We start from the raw sequence: 21,776 nt of genomic DNA, 5'->3' as shown, positions 1-21,776 counted from the left end.
CCACATCAAGACCGGAAAAGGAGGAGGACAAGGAACAAATGGGGTGGTGGGCTCCTCCTCTACAATTTGAGGTGCCTCACGATCCGTAAGAGTCGGGGAGGAAGGGAAATCATGGACTTCATCATATTGGGAAACATGAACCACTTGTCTAAACTCTTGTTCCAGGAAACCCGAGTTCAAAATTTATTAAGGAATTTTGAAATAGAGGTGAAGGAAGCGATTAGAAAAGTCTTGAACTAATTCATCAAGCTCCATTCTTAAACTACATATTTTTTCACAGAGATTCAAGTGGCTATACTCATCGAACATTTTAACCATCATCGCGACAAGCTGACCAAATGAATCGATTGAGGAAAAGAGTAATGTATGACACCAATGTTTAACATGACCTTCGAAAGTGAGGGTGAGTAGTACAGTGCATACACCTTCAGAATTTATTTGGTGATGACAACAAAGAGTCATAACTTGAAACAAATGTACATGAAAAGATGGTTCACCCTCACCATTGAACTTCAATTTGGACAGGTCATGAATAACTTCTACAGGGATGGTACATTTAGCATTTTTAGGAAAAAATCATGTCATGATGATTTTGGGAAGAGCCATTTTAAAATAAGAGATTCAAATGGACTCTATGGGTGTAGCTTGTCATCTAGACCTCCTTCTAGCACCAACAATGTTGATGGTGTTGGACCCTCCAACATTCAAGTGATCTCCCTGGTATGAAGTCCCAACTAGACCTCACACCATTTGGTGTAGGAGTCCCATATATTATAAAGGCTCGGTTGTCATATACTTAGATATACGCCTTGTCTCTACCTGTCATCATATGAGAGCATTTATCTGGTATCTTCAAGCAATAAGTTAAGTTTTCCTGGTGAGTGCGTAATGTAACTTGTGTCTCGGTTATCTTACTGCAAAAGGGGAAAGTAAAGTGAGACTCTAAGTGAGAGGTAATAGTACCACCCAGGAAGAGACACACGTGAACCGAAAAGGTATGTCCGACATCCAGTGGAATATTCCACATGGATGTGATGGTTGTTAAAACCGAAGTCAAGGGGACAACACATACAACACCCAATGGAGTATTCCACATGAATGTGACGGTCGTTATAACTAGGAAACAAAGATGGCCTGTCGAGTATCCCATGGATTAGTCCATAAGGATGTGACAATGGTAATAACCAATATACAAAGGTGGTATGTCTAATATTCCATGGAATAGTCCACAGGGATGAGACAACAGTGATAACTGGTACAACACATTCCCAACAATATAAGTACTAAAACAACCAAAGTAGTTCAAATATCTTAGTATAGGTGAAACAAACATGCATTACAAATGCTGAAAAATAGTCTTACAAACATCTACAAAAAGTGCATGAAAACATGTTGGCCTTAACAGGCTTCTAAATTAATAAAAAGTCCCAAGACACATCTTTACACCATACATCACTAGTCCCAGTAGTGCGATAGTGGAGCCACTCCTTGATCCTCAAGGAACTAATTGTCTAATCTCAAGGCTATGTGGGAGGAGCTGAGGTGAAAATTCCTCGCTCATACAATGGGAGGGTATATATAGCCAAGGATAATACTTGACGCTTGTGACTCTTGGACTACCGTCATGATACTTGAACTTCATATGATTTTTCAACTAACATGACCGTTCAACTTCTTGTGTGCATCCATTGGACTTCCACTTTACATTACATTCAGTTACAACAAATATGGCCCATAGTGGTGATGTGACCTTGGAAACTCATGACACAACTTGACTCGACACTGTTGACATGTACTAGCTAGCTATGGTGTCCGTGTCAAGTTACTGCACTGCTAAGTGATGAACGTACTCTCTGGTGTGCTTTGTCTTCTCCTCAACATGGCTTGATGCTATGGGGTCTTCAATGGTCTTGGTATTCCAAGATGTTTGAATGCACGTGTTCCTTTCTCTTGTTGCTTGATGTGCTTTGTTCGTCTGTCCAGATGGAAGTAAGTCTTCTGGAAGGTATGTTCTTTCTTCATCTTGTTCATCATCTAACCATGATCTATCTGTGTACCTGTTTTTGCAATTTTCTCATGACAAGATGACATCAAATCCAAAACCTCCTAGTCAAGCATGATGCATTGTTTTCTTTTTCCAGGCCTGGGATAGGTAATAAGATGGGAAGAGGGCCCAACAACTACACAATTCACATCTCCATGTGATAGGGATGAAGGGCAAGTCACTGAGACAGTGCAGACCGCAGCTCAGGTTGGGATGAGGAACTCAGGGGAACAATCTTCACTGTTAGGGAAAACTATGCAGAGACCACTAGGAGGAAAAATTGTGCGGTGAAGGACACCAATGGTAGCTGCAAGGTGGGAACCTAAGGGGAACCTCTTTGCAATTCCTAGAGGGAATACAAGGTAGGGTTGTAGAGGGCCAGCTGGATAGTTCTATGTAGCTTTCAGAGGGGAGATAGGACAAGGCAGCAAAGCACCAACTTGACATTTCTTCGTAATTTTTAAGAGCCGGGTAGGCCCAGGTCTCTGTGAAATGTGGTGTTATAGCAGGCAGAAAGGAGCCTTGACGACTGTTCTTAGGAAATGTGTAGTTTAGTTAGGATGTGAGGTAGTTGCTACCTAGTTCTAGCAAGGAAGACAACTGCTCATTTCTAGGATTGTGTAGTGTAGTTGGCCTAGAGGACAGCCTCAACCACTGTGCAGTTCCAAGAGACAGAGTAGCACCACTAAGTGTTGAGATTATGTAGTGCATCTCAGTCGGGGTTCAGTGAAGTGGACTTGTTTCGTCGAAAGATTTTCCTAAAAATGGCCAGGTGTGAAAGGTAAGTGAACTCGTGAAGACTCATTATTGTCATCACACACTTAGCATACTTTGACAACATGACGACACTCACCACTAGGAAAACATAACAGAGCATGACCCTCTGTGGGACTATCTAGAGGTGAAAGAGACAAGTGCGACACTTGGGATAGACGTTCATACGCTTGTGATGATATTTTCATGAAAGTGCTTACAACTTTGTGTGTTACTACGACAGATGTTCACATATCTAGTAAAACCCAAACACATCAAGACAAACCTTCAAAATCACCAGAACAAGATTGCAAGCATGACAAAGAAATCAACATGCCAAAAGAAGGAAGTTGGTTGAGCAAGAAAAAGGGAGCAAGACACATAGAGGAAACACAATGAATGAATTTTAATGCTTGCAACTATGCATGTTATTGAAGACATAATGATACGATAATGATAAGCATACCTTCAAGATACACTAAGAAGTGTATTTCAAAATATGTGCTTTCTTTTCATACCTACCCTCCAAGGGTTGTGTATTAGATGGAGTCTTCATGTGGTCCTGATCTTCTATCATACCTTGGGTTCCTTGGTCTACTTATCTTCTTCATTAGATCCTTGAGAGTCCTCTAGAATGTCCTCCTTCTTGTGATCACTGGGAGACACATATGCATAGTTTCAGTGGGCAGTGACTTGCTGCACGATGAGGCCTTAGGAGGACACATCTGTGCAGTTTTAGGATGCAAATAAGATTGAGTATTTGATGGAAAAACAACGCAGTTTTAGGACGAAATTTACTGTTGTGGGATGAGGCCCTGGGAGGACACATATGCATAGTTTGGAGTTGGAAGGCAGACTGGGTAGATAAGGGACAAAACTACATAGTTTCTGCAGATAGTGGGTTCTGACTGAGGGAAGGACATTGGATGAAACATTGCACAATTTTGAATGTTAAGGGAGGCTGGGAAGATTTCCCCTTGAAGAAAAACAAACTTTCTTTTGCATAACAAATGATAATCCCCATAGAAAAATATGACACATACTCTAGAAAGATAAAAGCATGAACAACTCTTAAGATCGAAAGGGGATCTTGAAATCATCAGCTTACCAATAAGTGACTAATGAATAATTTATCACAAGATCCACAGTAGGCTCCCAAATTTGAGTACAAGCCAACATTTTGGAGGGTGTTGCAGCTGCTACAACATATAGTAAATTTGAGGCACCTTCCAATCTGTTCTCAAATAGGAGGTTAGTTGATGCCATTCTTAATATGTATTGCACAAAATGCTAGATCCTATAAATAGGTAATCACAACCCTTGAAATCCTTGAGAAGCTAAATCAGAAAAAAGCTCTGATACCTTGTGGATTTGCCTATTCCCAGGTGATCACTGTCCAAATATTATGTTAATCAAATAATTCTTGCGACAATCACCCAATCATTGAAAATAGTAAATAGTAGAAGCATAAAATAATTCAAACGTATGTACATAATTTTCTTTTTCAAAATTTCTTATCTTTCATCTAATTATTGCTAACAAGTTATTCTCCATAGCTACTAAGTCCAAACAGTTGCAGGGTAAACAAATCCACCCCAACGTGAGTTGTATGACATGTTAAAGAGGTATAACATGTAGGGAACTGAGAAAACAACAATTTCTATTATATGCCTTGTTGTATCATTGTATCACTTGTGATTCAATACAATATGATGTTTTACAAATTTGTGTGGTTGTGCATATTTGTTGTATAGACTTTGTGGTATGCTAATGCTTCTCCTTGCTAATTTGCTTTACCTTCTAGTTGTCTTTCAATTGTTGTCCCTGTCTAATAAGAATTGTGTTTTAACCCTATCTTGATTTTTCTTTTTACTTTTTGTTGATACCATGATTTACCAAAACCCTAATCTCTTGCTAAGATTTCTAATTGAGATCAATCTTATAATATAAGTCATTAATGACTAAATATTCTTTAGACTCAACATCTAAATATAAGACTTCTGAAACATTCACCCTGAACATATGTGGAAGTTCTTGTCCAAGCTATATTTCTCAACATAGATAGATCCATTATAAACTTCCCTTGTTGAGTGCCCCACCCCTTAGGGTTTCTCGACCAAATTAGTTTCTATCAAGAATCTCTTTCCCACAACCTTGAATATTAGGGAAGTTAGGCTTCCATTTTCTTGTGCTTGTGCTTTGATCATATGGTAAGGTCCTTTAAGTATCGTTTCCTCTTCAAAGGATATCATTTCCTATGCATTACCCCCTTTACAAGTACTGCTAAATATATTGGGGTGTTTTTATTGTTTCCTCCTCACACATCCTTGGTAGCTAGCAATAGCTTTAGCTTTAGATTGAACTCTACTGTAAGCTGTAACTCTAACAACCAGTGCTAGTGATACCCTCTACAAAACATGATATTCTCTCTTTTTTCTTGCAATTATACTTTCTAGGACTTGCACCTTCTTTTATTTGTTCTCTTATCTATATATTTGGGTTTTTAAATAGACACTTGATTATACAATTCTTTCTCTTTATCTACTTTGAGTATTGTTATAGGAATTACTTTAATGCTATCACAATGTATTTACACTCAATGTGTAGTATCCTTTAGGGAAAAATTTCTCTTATGGTTGACAAGAGCACATGAGAATATTTTTATTCTAACTAGTATCATAATGTTCTTTCAATTTTTTCAAATAGAGACAATATTGAATACAATAAACAGTTTAACCAACATTAAATTCCACCAACCTTTCATATGCATGAAACCAATATAAAAATACATAATTGGTTATAAACTCATAGTCCTTCCAAATTACACACAACATTTTTAGATACATGAAAATTGCTAGTACATCAACAAACCCTATTATCTTAATACTTTTATTTTGATGTTAAGCCTTAGGAATCAGCCAAATTTCATTTCCTTTTTGCTACCACAGTCCAATGCCTTCCATAGACCTACCTTGTAGCCTAGATCAAGTCCTAGTCGTTAGGTTTCCTTACAAAATGTCAGTTTTGGCTCCAACAATCCTTGAACTAACCTATGCTTCCAAAAATAGTCCTTCACTGCCCCAAACCAAATCTTAAGAGGGTTATTTTCCATAGTTTCCATCTTAAATAGACCCACTAACCTCAACATCACTTCAAGAATGATGAATTGATGTTATGTATCGTCTATTATCATAAATAACCATTCCTAGTAAGGTTTAAGAAAGTCGTTATTGTCACAAAGGGTTCCTTTGGATATTTGCTATCCAAGTTGTGTCTTCCTGCACTAGCATTTGAAAATGGGCTAGTGCCTTAGATTTGGCCTCAAGGCTATTTTGTTGCCCAAAATATTTACCCTTTAAACAATTTTTCTTTCCATAGAAGGACACTTCAAGGTGGGCCACATGCCTTAGATAAGGTTTAAAGGTTGTTTGTTGCCCAGACCTCACTTGCAGACCCTCACTATCCCAGGAAATTCCTTGAATAGGTGTTTTCTATCATAGATTAGCCCTCTACATCCCAAACAAGGCCAAAAAAATTTCTTATGTCTAGCACCTTCAGAACTTGTGCCTTCACATCTTCTACTACACTAAGTTGTTTTTTTAACTCAAGGTCACTCTTTTTACAGTCTATGAAGCTTATCCATAACAAAACAAAATTTCTCCATGTTCAAATTTCTTTGTGCTTTCCAATCAACTATTCCTCTAAACATGGGAACTACCTCGTTAACTTCTTCAAACAACGTTGCAGTGCCTATTTCATCACTATTTATGATCAGAGTCTCTTCTTCATGATCATGTCGTGGAGGACCATTTTTTTCACAGGCACAATTACTCCCTCTTTTTGAGAAACATTGGGTTGAGCAATAACAAGCTCAATGTTATTCTACTCTTCCATTCTTTGTTTCATTCATGGATGTGAATGGCTTAGCACTACCCATCTAACAATTTTTCACCACAGTAACAATCTCTTCAATGTTAAGTTGTCTAGTGGCACCTATAGCTATAATATTATATTTGATAATTCCAAATCCACTATATGAATTGGGGATAGAGCCAAGATCAGTATCCATATTATGATATCCACTGATCATTACCTCCTTCAAATATACATTTTCAATCTCTTTGCTTACATCTGATAGCAATACAATTTTTTTCTTATACTTCCAAAGTATTCCCTTGTGATGATGAAGAAGTATTGGGCAATAATGGAAACCTAATATCTATTTCATTTATGCTTCTTTGCTGAGAAGGTAAATAAGAAGAATGTATAGTGGTCGTGTCCCCTTCCATATCATTTTCTATCAAAAATATTTCATGTTCAGTTGAAGGGACAAGGCTCATTTCTTGAATGAAAGATCTTCCAGACATATGATGTAACCCATTATCAAGATGGATTGAGTCTTTCACCAAAGCACCCTTTGGAATGTTTTGCAAATATTTTGGCTAATATTGGATTAGGCTACAATATTCAACAAAAGGCCCCTATGATAGGAAAAAACTCTTTTCTATTGGGATTTGTTGGGATTAGACTAGAAGACAAGCACATGATTGCTTGTACAGAGGTTTTGGCACCTATATGTTCAATTTTGGCCTCCCTTGCTTGATTTATGCAGGAATTCTACGTACTCCTTTACCAATAGGGAAACTAATTCATGCTACAATTTTTCTCAAATAAACCCTCCAAGTTGGCAAGAGAGCCAACTCTGACACCACTATAGTATCCCCTAGGGAAAGATTTCCCTTAGGGCTGGAAAGAGCACATAAGATTTGTATTCTAGATAGTTTCACTGTTATTTAATTTTTTGAAAATAAAGACAATATTGAATACAATAAACAATGTAACTAACATTTAATTCCACAAACAACTCATACGCGTGAAACCAATCCAACAATACATAATGGGTTATAAACCCATATTCCTTCCAAATTGAAAACTACAGTTTTAGATACATGATATTTGTTAATTCCTTAATAAACCATAATATCATAGTAATTTTAGTTTTACCTTACAATGAGTCTCATGAATCAACCAGATTTCACTGCATATTTGCTACTACAGGCTTCCCTTGTGGTCCAAATGAGGTCCTAGTCCAAAGTTTTCCTTAGAAAATGTGAGGTGTTGCTCCAACAACCCTTAAATGAGCATATGCTTCCCTAAATAGTCCTTTGTTTCCCCAAACCATATCTCAGGAGGGTTTATTTCCACAATTTCCACCTCAAATAGGCCATCTGACCTCAACAAAAGTTCAAGAATGATTTCATGTCCTTAGAATTGATGTTATGGACCATCTTGTAGGAAACTATACTTGTTGCTAGTCAAATGGTGTTCCTTCCGCCTTGCAAGTAGTTCATCCTTGTTGCAAAAGATTGAAGCAATGTGGCCCATAAGTACTCCTAATGCAACTAGCTTATTTCACTTTACATTGGTCTAGATGTATGCATGAACTGCATAACTCTCTCAGAATGGAAAACGATAACCCTTTTCAGTGCCTTCTCAAACATAATTGGCAGCAGTTCATACCTAAACGTGAAACTCAGGAGATTCTTACTACTCAAACATTGTTTCTCACTGAGAACATCACTAGATGCCATATTTCTTCACTAAAAATGTTTACTAAAATAAGGAAAATATATCTCTTTTGGATAAGTTTCCTTTAGAGTTTGTAACATTGAATGTAGGAACATGTTCTTGCTTGATTGCAAGTTTCCAATCTTGCATCCAATTGACTGTTGACAAATTCCTCTTTTTCATCAATCAAGGAATCCTAAAGAATACCATACTAAATGAAAATGAAAAGGTGGTTTGGCAGCTGGCCTGCATGGATATTTCAGTGGAAAGTAATTTGTTTTCCATGTGTTTTCACTTCCAATCAAATCCCTTCTTTCCATAGATCTCAATGCAGTGATAACTATTTTCCTTAAAAAACTTTGATGATGCTTCATGAGCATCATTAAAATTATTGGTTCATCATTGAAACTCATGGACAAGTTATCTTATTAGTGCTGATATGATAGGGAATTTAGTTTATCTTAAAGAACAAAGAGAGTAGAATATAATTTCATAATGTTACAAGATTTCAAAAAGAAAATACCTATGTTGCATGAGTTTATGAAAAAATGGAACGGGGAACATGGATACAAGTGTCTGGAACAGTTAAAAATTTTCCCCAAATTTACAGGAACCTTCACATTGATAGTGGTAATATTATATATTAAAAAATAAAAAATATTCTACACTACAATGTATCCAAACAATGATACATACAGGTTACAATACAACAGTGGATAGTGTGTTGATATATATTATATTTCAATTTATATGTTGCTTGAAGGTACTACTTACCAATGTACATATTACATTCATGGTACACAAACATACCACACACATATTTGGCTAAACTAACTAAGAATTGTAACATAATGCTGATACTGGAATGTTCTACCTCCTAGCATTGCCTAGACTCTAGTATTTATTTCAATCAAAATGTAGGCCATTCCTGAACTGCTTTGCATCCTAGCAATGCCTCAGATTTTAGTATTTAAATTTTATGTCAATCAAATTGGAGTCCAATCCATGACAAATATTCCTTCTACTATCTACTGGAATTTCTATATAGTATATGCAATAGTATATTAGGCTTTACTACTTTAGTATATTCAGCTGCTCAACAAGTTACAAGTAACAAAACTCACTCACTGGTCTCTAGAACTGAAGCCTGGGAAAAAAATTCAAACATGTCATGTCATAAGCTATTACCATTAGCCTTTAGTAAACCTCATAAGCAATTAAAATAGTAAAACCAAACAACAGAACTTGAGAATCCATATAACATAACTTACAACACTAAGAAAATCACACAATGAAATTTGGTGGACAAGCATACCTGGAAAATGTTGGTGTGAGAAAATGACAGATGCTGACATTTGTTCACAAATCCTCACACTACTGCTCACAATGTTGAGATGACCAGATGCTGATGAGACATCTCACACTGTTCCTCACAATGCATTGCTTATAATTCTCTTGAATGGGCTTCACTCACCTGTGACTCTTCAATGTGCCTCAACCCTCATTGAAAACACTCATCAAACCTCTGTAAAACACAATTTACATCTTTGTAACAGCATACTAGGCACAAATTAAACCTCTGTAACAACTGCTGAGAAGAAAATGGAACTTAGAATCCGTTAAATGGAGAAGATGCTTCTATATCAATTGGTTGAGCATGAGAACACCAGAGCAGACCTCGAGGATGAATTTTTCAGGACAAGAAAAGGGAAAATAATATTTTTGAATCATATTTCTAGGCATGTAAAAAGTACATCAAATATGAATGTCATATAGCTGGGTATAAATGATACAATTTAGAGCTTACAACTAATCACTAGCATGAAAAACACATTTTATACCATTATGATGATTGCTAGGGATAGAAAATATCAATCAAGTTAGAACACCAAAGGTTTAAAATAAAATTTCTCAACATAGGAGACTCAGTAGATTCAACATAGGAAACCTTATATACCTTTCTACTTGAAGTGTAAGGTGATGCTTTTCCTAGGAAAACTAAGTACATATTATGAAGCCTTTCATTTTTTTATGTTTAGGTGTTTTTTCTTCTTTTATTTAATTATTTCTTCTAAATTTACCTTCTGCATGGGATAGAGTGTGAAATCTATCTTGGGCAGATCCTAGCGAGATCAAGATAAAAATACTTATCTTGGTTGGATTTGGATGCGTAATGGGGACCTGAAGGCAAGATTTACAGTATGGTAACATAGATTTTAGGTGATAAAAAGGAAAATATAATAGAGGATTATAGAACAGAGGATTTCACGTTATATAAATTTATCACACTGGAGGAATTCCATAGTGAGGATTACATAATGGAGAATTTCACATTAAATAATGTTCATCACACGAGAGATTGAAACTGGTGGTTTAGGTTCTGCCACAACCATTTGATAATGAGAAAATACATAGGGTGGAGTTATAAGAGGCATGGTCCTAGTTTTGCATGGAAACATAAAGTGAGGAAGATATGACCGTCAACTAAATTCCATTATACTGGAACTTTAACAGAGGAATGAATGCACAAAAACCTAATGTCTGGCATTCTAGTAAGCTACCAGACTCATATCTTGCTTGCGTAGTAAAAGAAATCCTTGGCAGTATAAAGCAGTTCAATAAAGCACTAGTTATAACACTCAGTTTAGTGGGAACAAGAGTTGAGGTTTATCTCCCGACCAATTAATAGTTGGAAAAGGGTAATTTGATATAGAGGAAGGAGTTTGAAATGCTGATCAAAGCAAGGTTAAGATGCAGTTGGTAGTGGCCACCAGTTCTAAACCTAAAGAGGATACTACTTTGATGAAAAATAAATCTTCAGCCAACTTGAGATTGTTGAAACTAATGTATGAGATAGGATCTTCAAGATACACATCGAAATTCATTAGATGATTCCATTGTTACAAGACTATTGTTGGTCACCAACTTCATTTTGACTTGGGAGTACTCTTCAGAAGAGGATATAAGGTTCATTGTATATACCCTTCCACCTTTGTTTCACTGTTTGTAAATATTTTCTGTAAATATAAGACATATTTTTCACCAAAAAATATTCCTCTTCATGATGATGTTAGAGGCACACTGTGTTGTAGCTACTTTCAATAACTCTAACTTGGATTATTATAGGAAATCACTTAATACATATGTCCTGTGAGGAACTTGATTAACCTTCTTGCACTACCCTATGAGATCCTCTATCCATTTTGTGTCATTATTCATCTTCTCCAATGCCAAGTTCAACAAATAGATTTTGCATGGAGTCAAAAAGAAGTGACTATATCTTGTTTCCACAACCAAATTCATGGCTATTCAAACCAGTGCATTGTCATTGATGACTTGAATAGTGATTAGAGTCTTGACTTTATCTATTACATTAGTGAGATCATAGGGAGTAAAATTTATGTTTTCCTCCTCCATATGACATTCTTCAGCTGAAATAAACATGAAAATTCTAGGTGAAGTGATGTTGTTCACCAATGGCTCGTGTGGTCTCTGTTCACCCATAAAACAATGGTAAGTCCTAAATTCTTTCTCCCAAGAGCATTGAATAGGTGCTAAAAAACTCTTCACCAAGGCCATGTTTTTAGAAGTAATGTGATTTTGGGCTTCTTCAGACCAGGCTTCTTGTAACCTTGTAGTCTATAATTTCCATTAATTACCCTTATGGTGTCATGCCAATAAAAAGATTAAATCACACTAAAGAGATGCCACAGGAAATGTCCAATTTTCTATCCACTTCATCTCACCCCCTCCCATATCAAGCATTTTTCTATTGACTAATGTTTTTCCTTTTCCTTACCTATCCTATAATATTTGTCTTTGATGAACGGGGTAATGGAGCTCCACCTATTCTTCTAGCCCTTTCCTTGGCCATATGTGCCTATTATTTCTCCCTTCTATATGCAGTAACATTTTCTTTCTTTGCACTAATTCTATAGCCCTCGATGATGTGTCCAACTTGTAAAACTAGAGTGTAGGAGCCTTTCTAAACATTTCTATACAAACTGCGCTACATTCACGAACCTTCCAAGTTATTATTGGTAATTTTTGGAACTTTGTAAGGCCTATTTCATGGAAGCAACTCCAGATGAATAATAAGAATCTGTTAAGAGAATGTAAGACTAAATACAGGGAAGATACAAAAGTGGTGAAATATGCATAGACAATTTCCACTTGTGCATCACAAATTCTTCTCACAACCTATTTCCATAGAAAAACTCTGTTTCAAAATTCTGCTCAGAAAATCCTCAACCCTTACTAGTCAGAAAATATGATAATATAATGGATAAATGGCACCTTCGTTCTTCACCCTTCTCTTTAAATAATTTTACAACTTTGCTACACATCTCTAAGGATGATAATGGTTGCATTACTCTCCCATAGTTTTGAGTTTCATGGAAGTAATAACATGTGATAGTAAGAGGCCAAGGGAAAATTTTAAGGATGTAAAATTATCTTGAAGTTTAAAAAAACATTGGCAAATCTCACTAGTCCCTAATATGCAAACTATAAAATGTTTATTGATATATTTGTAAAGTATTCAAATTTATAATGATTTTATATATAGTCTATATATAATGTTTGCGATTTTTAAGGTAAAATAATTTTATATTGTAAAATTTGGGCGAACCTTTTTTAGAAAAAATGCAAATTGGCGAATCGTTTTTTTGGAAAAATCATAGAAAATTAGCTCACCTACGAATATTAGCCCCTAAAATTTTCCATGGAGGCCATTACGAAATGGAAGGTTGAATAAGAGGAAGATAAAAAAAATAAGTGAAATCTTCATACACCATTTTTCCTCATCTCTACATATTATTCTTACAACTAATTTCCTCAATCACAAATTAAATTTTCACTTTGAAATTCTTCTCACATAGTCTCCATCCCTCTCGCCTTATAAAATATACCTTTATAGTTCTCACAGGTTGTGAATGGTGAATAATAGATTGGGATAGGGTTTATTCTTAGATAAAAGTGCTTTATGAAACTTTTGTTACACTTTAGTGTTTAGAAGGTCTTTTTGTTTTAAATATTTACTTAGTGTCAGATTCCTATTGCTTGAAAAAAATAAAAAATGGGGAATTCCAGCCCATCATCCTCAAACATTCAGCATTGATGTAACCATGACTAACACTACCACTGCTCTACTCCGTCTTCCAATGTATCTAATCCAAGTCATTTTTGTTCATGTGGCAGATGACCCCTCCCGTAGATCACCATCATCATAAATGATTGACTCTAGAATCACTGCATTCAGATCATAAGTGGGACATATATTTTTGTACATTGATTGTGCAAATATATTTAATCTTGCATGTATATAGCAATTACCTGTATTTCATTTCATATAACTTTGGCATATTTCCTTTGGTTCGATTTTTGAGTTTTTTGGCTACAGAATAGTTAGAGTTTCTTGAGTAGTACCAGTTGATATTTTGCACCAATTTTTATATCAATAACATATTGATAATATTCTTTTGGTTCCCTCACGCCTTTCGATAAATATTCAATTCCTTACTCTTTCACAAGTATGGTTGCCCTTGATGCAAATTTGGTTTAATTTAGCAAGAACATTTGTTGATTGTGTTCTTTATCAATTTAAATGTGATCTTTGTAAAAACTTTTCCTAAAGCATTAATTTCTTGGTTTTCATCTGTATATGTTCTATCTGCAATGCCTTTTCTAGTTCAAGTATCCCAAGTTTTCTAACCATCTTTAATGCATTGTTTTATCTAGATGTGGATTTCTCTATGTTTCTGTGAATTTTTTTGAGAAATTGTTCCATTGTGCTTTCTATTCTTTGTTTCCAATTGTTTGGTGTTTCTTAACTTGATGTAAGGTGTGAATTTTGTATCATTTCTCATTGTTATTTTTTATTAGTTAAATTCAAACATGCGTAGGTCAGTTTTTGACATATGTTCAATGGATTATTTTGAAAGATGCATTGTGTTTGCTAATGTTTGTTTCTCATTTGTTTTGATTGATTGTAAGAAGTGATGATGGCAGTTTCAGGAGGCCATTCATGTCATAGAGGGGGATAATGGGGAGCAAGGACTTCAAACCTTGAATTTGCAAACAATAAGTATGGATCGATGGATGCAGATGAAACAAAAATTTGAACCTTCTTTATCAGGGATCCAATCCACTACATACCATGGAATGCCTACAACTATCTTTCAGCTGATAAGGAATCTTAATAAATCTAAGCAGCTGAAATTTCAGTAGTAGCAACGTCCTGTATAGTCTAAACTACTTCAATGTGGGCCTCATAAATAATTACAGAGGAAGATTATTGAGCAACAACAACAACATCAGCTTCAACAACAAGTTGTTAAGCGACATCAACCACAAAATCATATTTTGCAACATAAATTATAGAAACATATATTGCAGCAATAAGCAGTGCATCATTAGCTATCGAATGCAATTAATGAACAACATCAATCATCATTTCAGAATCAACAAAACAAGCACAAGCATTTCAAGTTCCAAATGTCGTCAGTTCATTCACACAAATCTCATCATCTCAATCTCAGTCTCCATTAAATGATATTTATTCTATGACCTCACAACTAGTCTTTACAAATACCGATGCTACCATTGCCTCATCTAAGACTTCATCTAGTGCATATCCTTTACAAATAATATTAGACTCATTGACTTTAGAGGGAGCTTCTACCTATTTAAGTGTGCCCTGACCAAGTCAATATATTGTGCAACAACTAGCTAAAAGTTTGTCTTGTGTTACTAAGGACCGCCAATTTGTTGCACCATGGTTTTCCTCCAAAAGAATGTCAACTAATCATATTTATTGTCTTCCATCTTGTTAGGCTGAAGCCTCTCTTCCTACTGGTAGCCATCGTATCTTGTCCCAAACTGAACCTAAAAGTTAAATTAGTGTTACAGCCCAATCAATGCCACTGCCTCAATTTCCTTTAAGATATTACCCTCCAAAACAGGGAGTTCAGTATAATTCCCAGAGAAATCTTCTTTTCTGCGTTAATATAGATAACCCAACTTTGGTTGTTCTTGAGACAGTTTCTAGTGCAAGGAATGGGGCGAATTGTGCTTATTTAGGTAGTTCATTTTCTATTACAGACTTACTGAATATGCCTCCTTGTTCTCATGTTTCTGGGTTGTCTATGAATTCAAACATGGGTGTGTTTGGAGGTATAGATGAAAGTGGGTTTTCACAGACTTCTCAAAATTTTGTGAAGATGAATTCACTTATGAGAACATTCACTAAGGTTAACTATCCATTCTCCCACTTTTCACTTTACCTAAAAATTTTCATTTTTTTAGTTGAATAATAAACATGGTTTGGTTTGTTGTCAGGTATACATGCTAGGTTATGTTTGGAGGTCAGTGGATGTAACATGTTTCAGGGGCTATCTAGATCTGTAAGCCAATATTGACCATATGTTTGGTTTAGAAGTCCATCTATAGGACCCAAGATCAGGATGGCATCTTATATTTTTTGACAAGGAGAAGGATGTTCTTCTCCTTACGGATTATCCTTGGGAGTATGTGTCATTTTTCTTTGTGTGGATGAATTTTTAATGTTTCTAGTATTCTTGATATTCCCTTATCATTGCCCTGTGCTTTTTGTAAAAAAAATTGATATATCATCCTTGGAATTCCCTCTTCTAGAAAGTAGGGAACCTGCTAAGAATAGAAACTCTCTTCAAATTGTGCTAAAATGTGTCTCAATCATGACTGAATCAAGCTTGAGGCTACTCATCCTGGGAACCAATCTTCCACCTGTATCAATATTTTTTTTTGGACTTATGATATGTGCTAGTATTTAACCCTCTAAATTTGCAAGGGGTAAACTTTAGGGGTTAACACACTTTGAATTTAGCTATTCTGCATGATTATTGACTACTGATAATTTTGTATGTTCTACATATGAATTTGTTTATAATCTAGGATAGGTTAATTGTCGTAGGCCAACACTTTTCTTTTCTATGTAGGGTTTCATAGTATCTATTTTCATGAAAATCATATATTGTCCTTACTATTTGGTTAGTTCCATGCTCTAGGAAAATGTGCAAAAAATTAAGAATTTAACAATTGGACCATTGATGCTCTAATAAGCCAATGCATGGTGCTCTAATTGATGCCTATGGAAATTATAGGGGCCAAATATCTTCGCATGGACTACTTTCACATGTACAACCACTTCAGGAAATTGATATAATAAGCAGTAGAATGGTGTATAGAAACTAGTGAAATTCAGAGGAAGAAGAATAATTATGGGAGGATATGAGCCCAAGATTGAAGAATAGGGTTAGAGGAAGTGATAACTCGAGGAAAGATGATTATTTTCCTGGTGACCTAAAAATGTGGTCAAGGTTAGAGAGAGAGAAAATAATGTGTCTGGAACATGCTCTTCCTGGGAGTGATTGGAAAATGCATGGACCCTTGGCTCATATGGATGGAGTCTAGACTTATGATGAGTTAGATAGTGAGACTACCTTCTAGAAGGGTATCTTTCTTTTCTCCCTGCTGTCTTTTTTTATCTAATTAGTTTGATGACAAATTATTCCCCATTTCCATTTTTCCTTCTTTCTTTTTTAGTGACTTCCTTAGAATGTAAAGATGAAGGATGTCTAACATAATGATATTTTTCTTAATGTAGGAGTTTGAAGAGCACTAGCCATATTCTCTTCTGCAATAAGGTATTGTGTCTTGAAATATTAGAGATACTTCCATCGAGACAACGAATTAATCAGGTATTTTGTCTTGAAATATCATAGATACTTCCAGTGATACATCGTCTTTATTGTAAATTAGGTAAGGTACATTAGGAAATCAACCAGTAATGGGTTGGCCTCCCCACTTGGCACATCTAAATCATAGCCCAAATTCATAGTCAAGGATGAAAACACTTCAAGTTTCTATTCCTGGCTACAACAATTCATGTTTTGGCTTGGAATATTCATTCAATTTAACTCATTCTACTGGCCACCCAATGGCTTCAATGATTGAATCTAGGACAATAGGTAGAAAAATTCCATTATAAATGGTACCAACATCTTGAGAACATTATGTATCTTTCCTTGGCTCTAATCCCCCAAGATTTGAATTCCTATCGCTTGTGAGACCATCATCGAGCAGCATTACTTTCTCACAAAGGAAACAATCATAGAGACTTGCTTCTATGTCTCCTATCACACAATCAGTATGACCTTCTATGCAAATGCCACCACCTCTACCTCCATCTACACCACCCCTTCAACATCAACAATTTCAATCACTAAACCATGAACATCAGACTAATTTCATGAAGGTTGGTCAATCACAAGTTCAATTTCCTTCTCTCTATTCCCAAGGTCATTCTTCACAGTCCTTTCAACAATCTCCACTTCAATCACAACTTGTTCAAAAAATTCCTCAATAGCTACCACAACTACAACAAGTGTGACAATCCTATGTTGCTCCAGAGTTTTTGAATCAGTTACCACACATCCTTTCATAAGGTAACTAAATTCCATATTAGTTACCAATGCCTCGGGAAGTAAAACCAATTCTCCTTACTCCATTTCAACATATTACTTCATCTCAGGGATTAACACAATCCTAACCTCCACAATAATCACAGTTAAGTTATGGAGCATTCCAAACAATGGGATATTTTGTGAGTAGTAGCATGATGAGTACTAATTCAGGTTTTAGCATCAAGGCTTGCATTACTTCTTGTATCGCTCAATAACTTGTCTTCCCCGGTTTTAGGAGTAAGAACTCCTCTATCTCTTGTCCCACCACCAAATTCATTATTGGTAGCATCAACATCACATACATCACAATTGACAACTTCAAAGACTATCTTCGATAGGCAACGTGTCATCTCTTTTATGGTCATTGATGGCACAGGGTGTATTATGTGGAGAAAATTTAGCCACCTCTTCTTCTAATCCATTTATACCTATCTCTTTGGATACAATAAAAAATCAATCCTCAGATAAAAATGCAACCATACATGTTGTTTCTATTACGATATCCTTGTTTCCAGTCCCATATTTGAATGCAACACCTCCAAAGTTTGTTCTAGCTGAAGCACTGACCACTGCTCAAGATATTACTGGAACTCAATTCAATTCAAATATACTTAATGTTCACCATGAATGTGTTCTTAAAAAATTGTATGAACATTTTCCAAGATAGTGCACACATGTGGTTTGCACTTCAAGTTTTAAGAAGATCACAACAATCACATGGATTGGCATGTGTCTCGAAATCGAACTGTATCTAAGAGCCGTAATAAAAGTCACCACAACCAGTGTCTCAAAATGGTTTGTGAGTGACAAGGAATGAATCAGTGGAACAAAGGTGTTAACATCTGATGTCGTTTCTACTTTTTTCCCTGTGGAAAAAATTTGGGATAAAAAATATAGTGAGGAAGTGTAAAGCCTGCTGATGAAAAACATAGTGTATTTGTTCTATGTGGAGAACTCTTTGATTATTTGTATAGAAATGAAACAAATGGATGGGTATATAAAGGAGACGTGTATATATAGGCTTCCATTGGGAGAACTGAAGGCATATATGGGTCTAAGTTGGGTCCTATCATCCATGCTAAGTGCAAGTCAGAATATGTGGGAGCTTCTTTTGTAGATTTTGAAGAGGATGAACATATAAGAAGTTTTAAAGGACATCTAATTTTTCTTTTCATTTCCTTTTTTCTATTTATTGTTTGTGATTTTTATTATAACATGTATTTAGATTATACAAGTAGTAGCATGCAATGTTGTTATAAATATATTATGGGGAATGGGATCACTTAAATTCTGCCCATTGAAAGTATAATTATGTGCTTGAACTTCCTACTCTCCTTAGTCTCCTCTATCCAGAATTCTTTAGGATGTTGTTCTATGTCTTCTTGTGCATTATCTTGGATCGACAAGGCTTGGTTTTGGTCTTATGCTATGAGATGGTATTTTACCTATTCTAGCCTTGTACATTCTAGTCACTTGTTGCATTTTCACATAGCGTATTAATGTTTCTTTTATCATTTATTGATTTTTTGGCTTGGATCATGAAGTCTTGACACTAATGGGTATTCTATGATATTTTTCTTGTAAATTTTGACAAAGCCTAGCAATACCATATTTATGCTTTTATTTTTCTCATTTTCTTGTAAAGTGTGTTTGGATCATGAAGAAACTGGTTGTTCATGGGAATGAATATGTTTATGGGGATGAAGATTCCTTGTCTGGAATCTTGTCTTTCATGAACTATTTTGAATTTTACAAATATATTTATGCTTATGTCATTACTTTCTTTCAATATATTATGCCTTCAAATGTACTTGGCATTACATAAGATGTCTAACAACATATAATGTTATTGGTAAGAGTCATCATTAACATGGAGGATTCAAGTTGGGATTTATTTTTCTTGGGAATTATTCGATAGTAGATCCTTGTACACAATCTCATATCTCTTTAAGCTCCATTCTTCTTGAATCTTATGTGGAATTTCATTCCATGTATTACCTTGGGGCTTTGCACCCTTCATACCCAACCCGAATTATACCACTCAAAATGAATGTGTGGACATAGAGAGAATTACATTGCTTTTAGTGATATAATCCTATTTAGCTCAAAACATGTTCTTCCATGGAAATGATTTTGAGCTGCTGAGTATCAACTTCTAATAGTAGTAAAATGATAAAAAAAATCGTCTCAAAGAACTGGAAAAATAATAAAAATTAAAATTAAAAAATAGTACATGTTAGTGAAAATATTGCTAATATTAGCACTGGAAAGAGATGGCCAACACAGGAAATCCACTTTCAACAAAACAATTGGAAAACTGGCAGTTGGGACAATCCATTCAGACAAAGAAGTCCAATTTTGGTAATCCTTTACAATGAATTTTGTGGAGGAGCCAATATATGGAACATGTGTGGGTAACCATAGAAGAAGAATTTTTTTATCTATGATGCAATTTTCCAGCCAGGTGTCATACATTATTTATTATATATTGTATTTTTCTTTCCATTTGTTTTCACAAATTATCTAACACCTTATTTTTTTAGCATGTAACTTATTTGGCATGATTGAGCTTAAATATTTTCTTGAAGGTTGGATACTAAGTTCATATGGTGTTATTTTCTATGGTGATGTTTTATTTTCTTTTTTTATACAGGTCACATGACCACTATCACCCAACTGAAGAAAACTTCAATTTTCTTGCTTTGATGGGGGAAAATAAAATTAACATTTTTATGTTGAGGTATATGTTGTATAAATCCTTCATAGTCTACTTTAGCTTATATTCTAGTGTTTATTTTCTTTCATGTCTTATACCTTGCATTGTATCATTTTTTATTTTTAGAGGAGGAATTCAATATGGATGGTGAGAAACAAAAATTGAAGAAAGAGGAGAATAATAACACTGGAGTGCCAAATGTTGAAAGAGAGAAAGAAGGTAACCGACCTAGTGATACCCGGAAAGTCAATATCTCACATGAGACAAACACATACAAAATGATGGTCAAGTATTTAGAGTTGGTTAATTCACCTACAATGTTTAGGCAACACAATGATAATGTTTAAAGTGATGAAACAACATTTCATGTGTAAATTGTAGTCCAACCAATATTAAGTTGGAAAATCATATTGTAATACTTGATATTTCATATAATATAAATGATGTAGTTGAAATTATCTATATGTGTACTTGATATTATTTAGTATTGTAATTAACATATGTAACTTTATGCTTTCATATTAGATGAACATGCACATTGCATGACATTTTTAAATTTTGTCACAAAATCGTACCAATTAATTTATGTAGATTAATAATGAACACATAAAATCAATTTAAAAATATTAAATTAGTAGTTTTTATTGATTAATGATGAATACAAATAAAATGAATATACAATGACTAAATTAGTCGTTTATAATGATTATTAATGAAAGTAAGTGAAATGAATATAAACTATTAAATCAGTCATTTATATAATGAAAATATGAAATTACCAAAAAAAGGTAAATGACTACTGTAAATGATAAATTTGTGATTACAAATGGCAACTAAATTTCACATATATATGACTATTAGTAGCTAATTTACAGTATCTTATAACATGAATGAAATTTAAGCATATTTCTCTGGTCATTAATTGGTTTCAAACGATGACTAAAAATTGCATATATTGACTGTTAGTAGCTAATTTATAGTATCTTATAATGTGATCAACATTTTGGTCATATTTATTTGGTCATTAATTGTGGTAATTAATGACTAAATCAATGACTAAACTAACAACCAAATTTATGCTAAATATATTACTAGATGATAAAATTAAGATAGGCAATTAATGACTAGGCTAAATATGACTAAAATTTGTTCGTGTTATAAGATATTGTAAATTACCCACTATTGGTCACCG

The 21,776-nt window shown here is 34.8% G+C and overlaps 1 pseudogene; it reads left to right on the top strand.

The window, feature by feature from the left end:
• LOC149265294 (uncharacterized) overlaps window positions 1-15,928 on the top strand; it is an 89,442-nt pseudogene extending 73,514 nt beyond the window's left edge.
• The last annotated feature ends 5,848 nt before the right edge of the window (window positions 15,929-21,776 follow it).

This window comes from Pinus tabuliformis, chromosome 6, assembly GCF_031772625.1.
Source record: "Pinus tabuliformis cultivar Carrire ecotype Pingquan chromosome 6, CPIR1, whole genome shotgun sequence".
NCBI classification, from domain to species: Eukaryota; Viridiplantae; Streptophyta; class Pinopsida; order Pinales; family Pinaceae; genus Pinus; species Pinus tabuliformis.
This window is presented reverse-complemented; position numbering and strand designations above follow the sequence as displayed.